Source organism: Sceloporus undulatus, chromosome 1 (assembly GCF_019175285.1).
Source record: "Sceloporus undulatus isolate JIND9_A2432 ecotype Alabama chromosome 1, SceUnd_v1.1, whole genome shotgun sequence".
Lineage (NCBI taxonomy): Eukaryota > Metazoa > Chordata > Lepidosauria > Squamata > Phrynosomatidae > Sceloporus > Sceloporus undulatus.
The window spans coordinates 147,009,661-147,023,922 of NC_056522.1; the positions used below are offsets into that span (position 1 = coordinate 147,009,661).

General features: G+C 37.9%; 1 protein-coding gene across 3 annotated transcripts in view; it reads left to right on the top strand.

The window, feature by feature from the left end:
- Nucleotides 1-14,262, top strand: part of HPCAL1 (hippocalcin like 1) — a 96,546-nt gene that overhangs the window by 30,030 nt on the left and 52,254 nt on the right. The window lies entirely within an intron of this gene.

Genomic DNA, 14,262 nt, shown 5'->3' on the forward strand with positions numbered 1-14,262 from the left:
CTGTTGTTAAAATATATCCAAATATTCAGAATAATCAAACTCTTACATTGCGTGTGTGTTTTGCATTTGTGTTTTTAGTCTGTAAAAAAGTGTATTTTAATATCATTACGATTCTTCCCTCCCTTCTGCAAGTATATTACTGTATTACTTAACATCAAATCACATGAAAACAGCAATCCTATACAGTGTAGGTGTAGGAACACCTGCTCTTAACACTATTGACTTTCCGTCAATGATTTTACTTTTTTAAAAAAAAATCCATACCTATAATTTGCAGACCCCTATTAAGGAAAATATTATTTTCTGTGTCAACGTGGTATCTTCTTTATGAATATGAAGATGACCCAGTATTCTTAACCCACATGGGGGAGACGATTGACGTTGCTATGGAATGTGGTTTCTCCAAAAGAAATATTGTAAGGGAATGTTCTCTGAGACTGAAAAACAATTTCATATTCTCAGGCTGCAGAATCAATCTACCCAGCATTTGCCAGTGGTGATGCGGCTGAATGATAAGCTGCTTGCAGCTCAGACTGCTGTTTAATGCCTTCATAGTTAACAAGTGTTCGCTTTTACAGACTATGAATAATCTCAGCCACCATTTCAGATATATCCAGCTGAAATTTAATGTTTGAGAACTGTAATGAAATGGTGGTTATGGGAAATATTTAAGATTTTGTAGAGCCTTGCATTTCCTGTGGAAACGTCTAGTACTAACTCTCTCAGACTGTTACAGTATTGCCTTTCCTGTTGTGGAGGATGTAATGTAGATTAAATTACTAATATGAGGTCACACGAAAGTCTGTGCTTCAAATTAACTCCATTACTCCTCACCCACATTTTTAAATATGCCTATGTTCCGATATCGAAAGAAAATCAACAATCACAAATTTCAGGTGTTCTGATGATTATGATGGTGATGAAGATGATGATGATTCTACCTTTTCCCAAATTTGGGACTCAAGGATGCTTACAACAGATTTTTTTAAATAGTTAAAAATTCACATAATACAAAAGCTGTAATCTAAATGGGATGCAATGAAGGCATGTGTAACATAGCTAGATCTGACTTCTCAAGGAATGGACACAGCTGGCACATATGTTTAACCTCAGCAAATGCTGAAACTTAGGCATCCAGGCAGAAGTCTAAGACTGGGAGTATGCCCAAGGATCCTGTGTGTAAGCACACATGCAACTCATCATTGGCCGTCAAAAAAATTGTACTTGATTCATCAATATTTATATAAAAGTTGCTGGGTTAACTAATTGAACATTTATTCAATATATTCAATTTCCAGGCAATAAAGGGTGTTCATAGGATACATTTCCTGTAAGATTCATGGGTTAGTAGAGGCAGTAGCAGGATGAAACTGTTAATTTAACGTTGTTGTAATTGACAATAAGATGACATGAGACAACCTTAGGGAATTTTAACAAGATTAATTACATCTTGTTGGAACTATTTCTGTTTTACATCATTGCTCCTGACAAACTGGTAGTGGTCTACATTACTGCATTTGAAAAATAATGCCTAATTGAACTTTTGTGGCTCTTTCCTCTTGGAAGAGCTACCCATTTTATTTATGGATTTTCCTCAGCCATGTTGCCCTTTGTAGATGGGTATAAGTAGAAGGTGAAATTAGAGTGTGCCTTCTGGGTATTTGTTTTCTTTTTTTCAGTGAAGGATTTTGTAGTGTCATTCACACAAGTGGCGCATAACAATATACAGTCTTTGCAGCTAGCAGATGTGAAGTGTTGTGAATAGACTGGGATGAGAAGAAGTAATGGGAAGCAGGATGTGTAACATAACATAATGGTAAAAACTAGTACTGTATATGTTAACACAGCCTACTTAATTCAGTTGTCATTTAGATGAGAGGCAAGCATCAAGATTGATTTTAATCTGTTTAAGCTTCTAGGTAGTTTGACACTCAGCTGTTGAAATAGTTTATCTGAGACTATCAGTGGCAGGATGGAGGCGTGGGATGACAAGCAAGATGGGAATAAAAATTAGGTAAGGAACTTGAAATGCAAGAAGAATCTTGAGGAGCTGGAAATAAGATATGAGCAAAGATAAAGAATTGTAAAGAAGCATAGAATGGTAAAATCATAGAGTTGGAAAGGGCCTCATGGGCTGTCCTGTCCAACCCCCTGCTCAATGCAGAATCTCCAGCTAAACCATCCCCAGCAGTAGATGCCCAGCTCTTTTGAAGACATCAAGGGAAGGAGATTCCACCACCTCTCTAGGCAATAGGTTCCACTTACAAACTGCTCTTTCTGCCAAGAAGTTCTTAACAGTGTTTGAATGAAATCTACCCTGTCTTCTGATTTCTTGACTATAGTCTTGACCAGAGTTCAAATCCCTGCTCAGCCATAGAAAGCCACTGGGTGGCCTTGGGAAAGTCATACTCTCTCAGCCTCAGAGGAAGACAATGGTAAACCTCTTTGAATTATATTTTTTTTTGCCAAAAACCCCACATGATAGGTTTGTCTTAGGTCTCCATAAGTTGAAAACAACATAACATAAACACGCATTTGGGCACTATGGTTAAACTAATATAATTTATCATTATTTTTATTTTAAGTTTTAAACATTAGCAGGTCATGCTCCGTACCACGTTCTGCCCTTGTTTTTGAAGACAGAATGGAATTTCTTCTACCTTCTGCTTCCAATTATGTTACCTATTAATTTCTTTATGGAGCAACCAGTGACATCCATATATATAGTCATCTCTTTGGTTGTCTGAACAATGTGTTTGCAATAAGCAAACTGTTGACCTCACAAAATTTTGTAAGTCATGCTCTTGCATTGCTTCTCAGTTCTAGGATAAATTCTCCAACAATATTTGGTTCTTCTCTGTTTCCTGCTTTTGCATTCTAGTTATCTGTAATGATTAACACGTCCTTTTTTGTGTGTGATCCATTTCCTCCTGGATACCATTATAGAATCCTTAAATTTCTTCCTTTTCTACCTCGTTGTTCGCACATAAACCTGGATTATGGTTATATTTATAGATTTTCCATGCAGTCTTTTGATTTTACTCAGTCAGACATTATAGTCCCTGACTGCTTTTGCTACATCTTGCCTTAATATTATTGCTACCCCATTTCTTCTTAAATTATCGTTTCCAGAGTAAAACTTATGTAATCAGATTTCAGTTACACATTTCCATCTCCTTTACTTCGCTCTAGTATCAAAATTATCATGTTGCTTTTCTTGTTTTACTAACATTTCTAGCCTCCCTGATTCATACTTCTCATATCAGTGTTCCCGTTAAATGTGTTGTGCAGCTTCACATTTTTGTATCTGACCCTATCAGCAGCTGAAAATCCCGTGAGTCTGTTCACACCATTAAACTCTGTTCTATTTGCATTTGTCATTTGCTCTTCCTTTTGTGGCAGATTAAGTGTCTTCTGACTGAGGGGTGGATCTCAGATGCTTTAAAAATGTAGCTGCAGAAAATGGAACACTATTTCTTGCTTCTTATTGGATTGTCTCATGATAGGGTTTTCAAGGCAAATGAAATTCAGGAGTAGTTTATATTATTATTTTTTCTTTTGCACTGTACTAATAATAGTTAAAGTGCCACCATTGTGCTCTCTGAGGGGTCCTTCACCCAGTTTTATCTGCACCTTTAAACATTCTTTCCTGGATCTGACACTTATATTGGACAAATGGGTATGTTTATTGATGGCTTCAGTTTGGCAGAATGTGACCCAGTATAGAATAATAGAATCTTAGAGTAGGAAGTAGCCACAAGGAACAGTCCAGTCCTTTGCCATGAAGGACAATACACTCAAAGAACTCCTGAAAGATGCCCATTTAGCCTTTGTTTAAAGACCTCAATGGATAGAAAGTCCACCACTTTCCTAGACGATCTCTCATTATCTATTAGGATGCACAGTGTATAGTTCCCCAAGGCATAAATTCCTTGCCTACATCCTCTGCCCGCTGGCAAACAAATCCCCCCTGGAAACAGATCTGTATATTGCTAGGAGGAAACATTTTATTATTATTATTATTTTCTGTACAGATGGCTCATTTTGCCTTGCTTGGTAGAAATCTTTTAAGAGCTAAGCACCAAAATAATTTAGTGGGGTAAACAAGGTGCTGCATGCCTTTTTAAATCCATTATTAAGTGAGAAACAAAATACATCCAGATACAGAGGTAAACAACAAAATAGGAAATGCTTGTTGTATAAAACACAAATTAAAATGTAGCATTATGCTGGCTCCACAAACACTTGAATATAATTTTTAAACAAAATAACTGTTTTTTTCTTAATTCTTTAATTCATTTTTTTTTTAATTAAAGATTATTCTACACTCTCAGCCCCTAAAATTTCTATCTATTCCGCATCATCCCATCTCTCTTTCTGACTGGCTCTATCTGACAGTTTTACAGATAGGTCTCTGGTTGTATATTCTTTCTGCCATAGCCCTGCTCCCCAAGGAATCTGAAGACTGTGGTTGGCATTTTTTTTCCTTAGGCTGTGGAGGCTAATAATTCAACTTTTCATCAAATCCTCTTACTCATCTTGAGTAAGAGTTGACCATAAGGGATAATCACTGTACAGTATAAGCAATGGAACTGATTCATCCAATTTCATTCATTCAGCCATAAGGAATTGATTCCTTCATATTTAACTCTTTATAATTATATATTGTTTCTCTGTTTGCTCTAAATCTAAAGAAAAATTTTGTTGTTGATTGTTGTTTTAAAAAGCTCAGCTATTATTCTTGTTCATTAATCACTCTTTCTGAACTAAACTTAATAGAAGAAGAATGGGAGTAACCAAAATATTGTGATACCTTCAGTAACTTTTATATCCCATACCTTTTAACTTCCAGAACTGCCTCTCCCTCACTAATGGTCAAGTTGACCCTTGCTGTTCTTCAATATGTGTTATTAATAATACATTATACTGACCCAGCATTATCGTGTCCAATCACTACAATTCTCCCTAAACCATCGCTGGACGCTGATGACTCCCAAATAGTGTCTTCCCTAAAGTAGGGAACTCTATGTCCAGGAACTGTAGCTCTTCTGTTTCCTGGATCTTACCCAGCACACTGTTGATGGTGGAGGGACTGATTTGGAGTACTGAAGGTGACTTGCTAAGGCAAAATGTGCAAGATTTGCTTCTCATGTGACTTCCTTCCAAGTTCTTGTTCCCTACGCTTTAGTTTGTCTATCATTTCTGTACAATTTTAGTGGTGTATTTTTATGTCTTCAGAGTGGTTTGGTAGTGTTATTAATTATTTTTATGCTAGGAGCATTGACTGCATAATACTTCTTAAAATAAATCTGTATAAATTACCAACCAGAACAGAATTATGGAAACTTAAAATATTCTGTATAAATTACCTACCAAAACAGAATTCTGGAAGCTGGAATATCTTTTTCATTTAACCCTAGCTAGTGAAAGCTAGTTTCCTTTCCCAAAATAGTTTATAAAATAAAATAAATAAAATAGTTTCCATCATTCCTGTCTCCTTTTGTATCTTTTTAGATTGTAAGCCTCAGGGCAGGGAACCGCCTAATTAATAATAATAGTAAGCTGCTCTGAGAGCCTTTAGGGCTGAAGGGTGGGGTATAAATACTGTACATAAATAAAATGCTTATGTTTGGTTATCTCTATGTGGAATGGGTTCCATAACTACATATACTGTACGTACATGAATATTAAGAAGTGGCTTCTGGAAGATCATGGAAAAACCAAGCAGCAGAGGGGATAACAGTCTCTTAGAAATAATTGTTCTAAGTTATTTAGACTGCTTGTAGATCAGAAACCGCATCTTATCCAGGGGTTTGTGTCTAATATTCTCACTGATATCCTGTAATAAGGACCAACTAAGGGCCGAAACAGACAGCCCTTTTGCACCACTGTCTGGGCTGCTTCGGAGTGTGTTGTTTACATGCCATGTGTCCTGAAGCCACCTGGAAGCTGCCCAGCCATTTACATAGGGGCAGCTTCATCATGCTCTGGTGTCGCAGTGTTTACATACTGCATGCCACTGGAGTGTCATGTAGCCAGCTTCTGGCCACAGCACGGAAGCAAAGCTGGCTTTTTGCCACCTGAAAAAGGAGCAGTTGTTTGCCGCTCCTTTTTTGGGCAGCTTCAAGGCGGATTGGGACTACAATGTACGGTTGCTATGGCCCCAAACCACCTTCAGAAGGGCATGCTTCAAGCCGTCCCTTCTACTGGTCTATTTCAGCCCTAGGTTTTTAATGCATTAATATATTGACACTTCTTTGTTGCAAGCATGAGTTGCAGTTACTTCCATCATAAGTTCTTAATAACTTATGAGGACCTCAAATAAAGGAATGTAATATAATACAGAGTAAACCAACTGATTTCCATTATATTACCAATTTCATACTTAGGCAGCTTGCTTTATTTTAATGTGACTTTTCTCTGTATTTATTGTCCAATATAATTTTGTGCAAGATGGGCCTCAAACAGACAGCCCAAAATTGCTGCCATTGGGCCGATTCAGGGGCGGGGTGTGCATATGACGGACGCCACTCTGGATCACTTAGTGGCTGCACCAGGCCACCAAACACAAGCCAAAACCTTACCACTCCTTTTCACAGCCCTTTGAGGACTATGGCAGCAGGCACCCTTGGGACCACAGCATCTGGATGCAGTCCTGGGCAATTGAGGCAGAGTGGCCACTCCTACTGCTCCATCTGCTTGAGCCCATGGCTAGTTCTATAGCAATCATTTCAGTATGTTGCCAAGAATTCTGATATGTTTTGTCAAGACAGTTTGCCTTTTTTAAAAAAAAAAATAGGAACATAAAACCATTTGTCTAACACTTTCAAACAGATGAAACTTTTTTTTTTTTACCAGAACTAAAAGTTGCAACCCCCCCCCCCCCAAAAAAAAACCCGTTACAGCAAACAATTGCAGAGCAGATAAACTAGCTCCACAGTAAATAAACTAGGAATTATTGCTTGTAAAGAAAGCTTGGGATGCAATGGGAGAGAGATATATCCATTATGAAATATAGAAGTGACACATTTTAAAATATTGTTAATAGGCAATTTAGATTGCTGTAAATTTTTATTGAAAGATCGAAATAGACTAATAACATGGACAATAAAGATGATGGTAGTGATGATGGCAGCAATAGTATCACTGCTTAAGTTTGATTGGACTGCTAAACATTTAATGTATTTGGGACTGGCTCTTAGAAAAAAACACTTCTGGATGTTGTAGAATGTACAAAATCATTAAGTGCAGAAGTATAACCTTGAGGTCTGCCAACATACTGAGTCTGCAATGTGCGAGTAAGGCCTTTGTGTAACAGAAGGAACTCTGGTTTCTCTAGCTTATATATTTTCCTCAGATCTTGACCCCTACTTCAAGTAAAATAAAAGCAAGGAAGGGAGCTGTGTTAGGTTGGCTGCAGCAGAAACAACAAATGGTTCTGTGGCACTTCAAATAGGAAACAAATTACTTGTGGCCTGCAGCCTGTTATTTTCAAGGATATATTATATTGGTGTGCAATAGAATATAATACAATGAATACTTGTGGATTCAGGACAATATATTATCTTTGATTATAGTATAAAGATATGCTATTGAAGAGTTTGTTATAAAGTCTGACTATCCTAATTTCATCCTTGTACCATCCTTTAATCAGATGGCCAGGATACAGAGCTACCTTAAACAAACCCAAGTGACTTTGAATATTCAATATGATTTGTTATTTGAACAGTAGACATTAATCTCCCCTTAAAAGTAAAGGTAGTCCCTTGACACGAGTGCCTAGTCATAACCGACTGTAGGGAGCAGTGCTCATCTCCATTACTAAGCCAAAGAGCCAGCCTTGTCTGAGGACTGCTCTGGTGGTCATGTGGCCAGCATGACTGTACTGAATGCTGTTACCTTCCCATTTCAGTGGTACCTACTTATCTACTTGCATTTGCATGCTTTCAAACTGCTAGGTTGGCAGAAGCTGGGACTAATGACAAGAGCTCATCTCATCATGCGGCACTTGTCAGAATTGGCATCTTAACCACTAAGTCACCACATCCCACATCATCTCCCCCTACTGTTCAGATAATTTTGAAAAGTGTCTCTTTTTCAAAAGCAGTTTGCCATGCATTAAAAGAATCTGTAGTTGGAGAGGAAAGAGTCTAAAATCTTTCTGGAGGCACAGAACTGGCATGGTTCTTTGGCATCTTGCCACTACAAGGCTGTTCATCAGTAAACAAAACAATTATTGCATGCTTGATGCAATTTATATTTTTCTAGTTCCTGTGCCTTGTGCCACTTCCCCCAGCATTTCTGTTTTCCTCCTATTTTAATTATTTATTTTAGGGCAACTTTTCCATAGCTTGAATACTTTCTAGGAAATCTTACATCTCTACTTCATTGTCATAATATACTTAATACAAAATGCTCACCAGTGGAGTAAGCAATTCAGTGAATGAGAGAACAGATTTGTGTACAGAATGTGTAGCTTCTACCTTAACAAGGCGATAAAATTTATCAAAACACTTTTAATTATTGTAGGGACTTCTTTTAAAAGAAGGAGATGCTGAGAGCATAACATCTGTTGGATTTGTTACTTGTGCTCTGAGCTGAGTGGGAGTTTGATAAAAATAAGTTTGCCACATACTGAAATCTATACTCCAAGTTGCTCTCTGGTCATTTTCTTTCATAACTGATCAAATGAGAGAGAAGAAAAGAATGTCCTCCTGCATGGCTTTGCCGCTGTTTCACTGCTATCCCAATGCTCATCCTTTAATAGCATGGGATTACACAGCATTATCATCTTCAGATTGACTCAGGTGGCACTATTTTTATTTAATCTGTATTAAGGTATCATTGTGCATCTTCGGTCCTGCAGTGTAGTGGTAATGCGATTTGCTATTTTTATAAAAATCAACATGGCTGAATAAATCCTGTCACTACCAAGAACTGAAAAGATTCCTCATGAGCTCCACTTCCTTCCCTTTCTCTTTGATCATAATACAAAGCTGGTTTTTAAAATTTTTATTTTTAATCTTACTTTTTAATATTGAAATGGTTTAAAATTACACTTAAAAAGATAAAATATAATTAAACAGTAACAAGCTATTAAAACAGTTCAATCTCTTATGAGTAGATGGAATACATGCATATAGTGGGTGTATCATTATGTGGGTGTATGTAATATATGTAATATATGAGGCACATGGTACATCCTGTGTGGCAAGTGACTAGGCATACTTGGTTGAATTTTTGACCTTGAATTTCCTTTGAACAGCCATACCTCTTTTTTTGGAACAGTTTCTATTGATATTTCTCAAATATGTATCATATGAACTAGTTGTTCTTGTTATTTCCACTGTGTAAACCTCTTAATGGCTACTGTTAAGAACATCCCCTGGATAGGAAGTGTGTTTCTTATCATTCTGGTTAAACTAGTTTTCACAAAAGATATTGAGAGCAATAGTTCTGACCATTTTGTAGCATCAATAATTAATGTATGCAGTAGCTTGAATTTTAATTAAACACAAAAGCAGCAAGGCATTCCTTAACATTTAGTCTGCTTAGTCACTGAAATGTTGAACATCTCTTCTTGAGCATATTTTCTTGTAGTGGGGAGATGATTTACAAAACAGCCTGTATTAGTGTGATTCAACAAATTCCCAAGGATTTGCCAGCTGGTGGGGATGGAGGAACAGCTAGGAAGTTAGAAAAAGGACAGATAAAAATGTATAAAATGGGTGAATGCATTAAAAATTTACAAGATAATAAGAAAATATACCAGCAAGTTAAAAATACAGTACCCACCCAATTTCTGCAGCAAGCAAGGTTAGCTGGGTCAGACCTGCCTTAAGTTTGACAGCTGAAGAATTAAAGAAGCCAGCTAAGACTTCCTAGATGAGGAGCCTTTTGTTAACAAGGAGGAATAAAATCTACATACTTAGATCCCAGTATTAGGTTCTCACACTCATGATATATATTGAACAGATAGCTGAAACAAGTATAATAATATAGTCAAGTGACCTGTGACTAAAACAGGTCTCCTGAGATACAGTGATTACATTACTGAATGATAAGAGCTATGATCCACAATATTTAGAAAATCTGAAACTGTTGCCATTTAAAAAATGGATGTTTAAACTAATGACAGTCCTAAAATATTATGGAGTGAAATGTTTTCCTGATATGTGAGGTCTAGTGTTGCTTCATAAAAAAAATACTTCAGTTCATGAGTGGTTCTGAATCAAGTGAAAATTCTGAATTCTTAAAGAAGCATTTAAAGATTGGGAAATAATACTTTGAAATTAATCAGTTTATTTTACTGCCACTTGGATTACTTAACTTTACGGCTGAGCTGGAACAGCTTCGGAAAGGTGTGTTTCGGTAACAGTTTCAGCATGTAAAATTCCCTCGGTGGCATTTTCAGTCCTTTATGAAAAGCTGCAATAGTGTATGCAAGTGGGCAAGTGTCAAGGGAACACAGTGGTAACTTGGTAGATCTTACTTGACTTTGAATCAGTTGTACATAGTTGCCAAAATCCAACAGGAATTTGAAAAACTTTATCCTAGGTAAAGTGTATCTGCCAGGTTTTTTTTCCTCCACTGTGTGCAGTTGGCTTTGCTCATCCTAAATGGCATAAAGTTCACAATGTGGTCCCTAATTGGTTGGGATCACACAGTCAAGAAGCTCCCTTCAAACAAATAGAAGCAACCAAATAGAGACAGGTGCTAAAGAGTTGAAGGGAAAGATTTTCACAGACCTTTTTGCCATCCACAAACAGCACTTCTTGAATTGAAAATAGAACGTCATGAAAATTAGCACAATACTACTTTTGACTGTCATTTCCAGGTGATCTGAGAATGGTTGTGTTGCTTTTTTCACAGTTCTAACAGAGCTGTATGTATGTGTTATGTCATGCCAATAAATGCATTCAAGTATGGAGCATACTAATGTTTAAATTGCCTTTTATCATTGATTCTTCTATTTTTCTACATTTTTGGAGTGATACTGGAGTCTAGAGCAGATGATTCCAAGCTACAATTATACAACACTTGGACATAAAAAAGGGAGAATTCAAAGATATAGCCATGTTAGTCCATAGTCCATGTACAGAGATCTTGTAGCACCTTTGAGACTAACTAAAGAAAGAATTTGGCAGCATGAGCTTTTGTAAACTTAAGTCTACTTACTCAGATGCTCAGAGGGAGAATGTTTGTGCAGTTTGACAGTGCTCTTACCTCATTTCCATACTGAAACATAGTACAGGAAGGGATAAGTCTAAGAGAGGCATCAGTATGCCAGTATTCTCAATCATTCTTCTACCCAATAAGTGCTACCCAAGGGGTTGTTGATTTGAGAGGCTTTATTATATGCTGGAAAGGTTTCAACAAGCTGAAGTTCATTAAACAAAATCTATCAGAGCTAAGTGGAAGGAGTACTTCACAAGATTTTGCAAGATACTTACACATTCTTTACCAGTTACACTGAACCAGGCTCTGCCAAACTATCTGCCTTTGCACCTAAGAATTCATGAATGTTGTTCTTCCATTATATGTTAGCGTGAACAGCAATGCCAACTATATGTTAATGTGCTTTTGACTTCCAAATGTGCTGTCATGCTTTGCCTCCCCTCCCAGACTGTTATGTGTATGTTAAATAAAAATGCTACAGATTTTTCTACTGTTAAATAACACATGATAGCATTGCCCAGTTGAGGTTTTTTTAAATGCCTTTGGAATTTGGCAGACCAAATAGTTCTTGGAAAAGGAAAGTGAGATTTGATTTGAGGAGCAGAAAGTCTGGGCTGCTTTTATATCATCCAGTCTCATTACAGTGGGCACTTGGTATCTGCTGGAATTTGGTTCCAGGACCCCCATGGGTACTAAAATCTGTGAATGCTAATGTCCCATTATATACAATGGCAAAATCAAAGTTTGCTTTTTGGAAATTTTATGTGTGAATGTTTTCAAACCGTAGTTGGTTTAATCTTTGGATGCAGAATCCGTGGATACAGAGGGCCAACTGTACTCCTGAGCAGCACTTAACAGAAGAAAGACATGCTTGGGGAAAACTACAGAAAGGTTCAGAAATGTGCATTACTTGTAACACTGGACTATATCACACGGGGGGGGGGGGGGAGATAGGAACATAGTGGGATGCTTCTGTCAATATAGTGCAGTAACATGACGATTATCACATGATGTTGCATGATTTTGCTATTATCCCATGATTATTGTGTGAATAAAGAAGAATTCTAGTGCCGCTTTTTATTCATGGGGAAATCTCGTGCAGTATCCTGCAACGTCGTGTGATAATCACGTTATTGCACGATATTGACGGGAGCATCTCGCTGTGCTCCCATAGTTATTGGAGGGTCCAGCATGGGAAGACTAGTGGAAGGCAAAAGGTGCTCCAGAAGTTTCCACAGATGAAAGCAGTTTCACCATTAGTATCTCTGCCCCAAACACCTCCAGATGTCATTGGAGTGCAGCTCCCAACAGCCCAATAGAAAATGGTGAGGAGTGGTTGGATTTGCATTCTAACTGTGGAGAGCCAAACAGTGCCCTCCTCTGATGCAGGTGCTTCTGAAGGAGCTTAATACTGCTGACATTGGTGGTAATTAGAGAGTATGGTTATGAAGATGGAATTTGAGTTTCCCAGGGTGTTAATCCTTTTAAAGGGAAACAAAAATGAGCAAGCATGATAGTCAAACTTGTCAGAGTCTAGCTTTCACTAGCAGTAAAGCAGAAGTGTGGGTCAGATTATATTTTAATATGCTTTCCTGTCTATATAATGAGAGGAAAGAGAGTGCTTAATTTTTTCCAACACTAAGATAAATTTATACTGCTGACATTGAAGGTAATTAGAGGGCATGATTTTGAAGATGGAGAATGTATGACTGTGGACACTATCCCAGCTATTCATTTCTACATATGATTAGTTTTCCAGAAGGGAATATAAGCTGCCCTCACCCCCACAGGGACATAGCCGGGGGGGGGGGTCCTGGGGTCCGGACCCGCCCCCTTCCATTAGAAAAATGAATGGTGTGTGCTGCTGTGCCCCCGCGCCCAAGCCCCATTATAATGGTGGCACTTAGTCTGGACCCCCCCTTCCTAAAATCCTGGCTACGTCCCTGACCCCCATTTTAGAAATCTGTATAATGAATGCACCACTTGAATTAATGCATGTTGTTGATAGGTGCTGATATCCATTGAATACCAGGAATCTTTTGCTTTGAATCCTGAACGGGCAAAAATGTGGCATATACTGTAAATATCATCCTCAGAATCATTATCACCTCACAAATGTTCCTGGAACAAATATCCCAGATGTTGTTGAACTTCAGCTCCCAGGATTCCTGACCTGTTGGCTTGATCTTCTGGAAGCTGTAGTCCAGCAGTGTCTTGGGACATAGAAACTCCCTCCTATAAAACAACACTTCTGTTACAAAGGATCTTTATTCAGTATGTAAACAGCAACAGTGTATTTTACTTTAATCTTTGTGCTGTAGAAGATTATAAGAAGAGATCAGGACTTTCTAGGCAGGATTCATCCATGAGTAAAGATACAGTAATGTGATCTCTTTCTATATTAGAGAAACTTCCTGCTTGCTACTCAGGTCCACTTTCATAATATGCATTTAGATAATTCTGGTGCTGCACTTGAAAACTCATGGAGGTGATGTTCCTCATGTACTGACCAAGAAGAAATGGGATTTGAATACTTCAGTTTATGATCATGTTTTCTGTTTATTCACCAACAGGAACCTAAAAAGAATTGGCACTTAAAGAGAAATAGAAATATTAAGTTTGCATCATACGTTAGCTTTCATTTCATTTAGAGTATTTATACCCGACTCTCCTGCCACAAAGCTCTCAGAACATCTTAAAAACTGTTAATTAGACAGTTCCCTGCCCTCGGGCTTTCAATCTAAAAACAACGACACAAAAAGAGAAGGGAATGGCATTGGGGAAGGGGATCAAATCCAACAGATACTGCTGGTTCTTCTTTCCCTCCAAGTCCAGGGTGATGGCAGTTGGAATGGAGGGAAGGCCCTTCATCTGTCTCTGGGTCTAGGCATTTGACTTTGAAGCACTTGGGGTTTTTTAGATCTGAGATCTTGAATGTATAGTTCAGGGGTGGGACCATGGGAATTGTGCAGCTCTCCAGATGTTGTTGAACTGGTAAGTCCCAGCAGCCCCAGCTTGCATAGCTAATAGTGAGGAATGCTGGAAGTTGCACTATTAGAGCATCTGGAGAGACACACAATTCCC